At 63.1% G+C, this 999-nt stretch overlaps 1 protein-coding gene across 1 annotated transcript in view; it reads left to right on the top strand.

The window, feature by feature from the left end:
* The first annotated feature begins 702 nt into the window (after positions 1–702).
* The window catches only part of USF1 (upstream transcription factor 1), a 5,775-nt gene continuing 5,478 nt past the window's right edge, over positions 703–999 (top strand). Inside the window, exon 1 of the mRNA XM_014528550.1 lies at positions 703–721. The gene's annotated coding sequence lies outside the window, so the exon portion shown is untranslated. The remainder of the gene's footprint in view (positions 722–999) is intronic.

Below are 999 nucleotides of genomic sequence, written 5' to 3'. Positions count from 1 at the left end.
CAGGTCAGGAGAACCAGCCCGGAAGCACCTGGGACCTCAGTGTCGGTGGGCGGGTCCGGCTCCGGCTCCGCCAGCCCCTGCACCGCCGGCCTCCGCGCTGAAGGAAGAGCGGCCTCCTGCCGATCGCTGGGCCTTTTCCTTTGAAACAACTTCCTCCTCTTTCAGAGAAGGGAACGGCGTCACTCAGACCCTGGCCCGCGTCTCCATTCTCACAAGGGCCCGTGTTTTAGAATAAAAGCTGTGTTTTCACATGCGGAGTGTGCAGTTTCATGATTCTTACTGAAGTCTTGGGTGACAGGTCACATAATTTCATGTCGGGCCAATCCTTGCCTTTGGGCCGCTCGGGCTCGGTCGTTGCCATGGAGACCTGCGGCAGGAAACGAGCTGGGCTCGGGCGTCAGGAAAGGGGAAGAGAAACTGACATTGGCGTCACTGCCCGCAGGGACGGGTGTCCTCCGTCCTTTATGCTGCTCCTTCCCCTGCCAGTTAGCTCTGTGCGGCTGGGCTCCGCATTCACAGCCGAGGAAACCAAGGCTAACGAGGCCCCCGACTGCGGGGGTCTCAGAGGCAGGTCTGCGACCCGAGTCTGGACTGCTCCCCTCGGCCCGACATCGCGCTCCCCGAGTCCACGCAGGCAGTGCTGACTGCCGAGGGGGATCGGGGTCCCTCTCGTGGTGGAAGCCTCGGGTCCCGAGCGAGCGCCAGGGACGCTAATACAAAGGTGCGCAGCCGGCGGAAGTGCGCCCGAGGGAGGCGCCCCCCGGAAACGCTCCAGGGAGGGGGTCCTGACGCCCTTATCAAAGACCCACCGCCCCCCCCCCCCCCCGTGTCCCTCCCTGGAACTAAATAGGAAGGCCCCATCCATCAGGAAGAGGCCGAACGAGTTAGTCGTATTCCTCTCGTCCTGCTGAAGCGCCTAGGCTTTCAGCGTCGTGCTTCTGGGATCCCGGGGAGTTGCACCTTTCAACCCTCATCAGGGTGGAGCGGGCGGAAGTGAGA

The sequence above is a fragment of the Myotis brandtii genome, unplaced genomic scaffold (assembly GCF_000412655.1).
Source record: "Myotis brandtii unplaced genomic scaffold, ASM41265v1 scaffold64, whole genome shotgun sequence".
Taxonomy (NCBI): Eukaryota; Metazoa; Chordata; class Mammalia; order Chiroptera; family Vespertilionidae; genus Myotis; species Myotis brandtii.
This window is presented reverse-complemented; position numbering and strand designations above follow the sequence as displayed.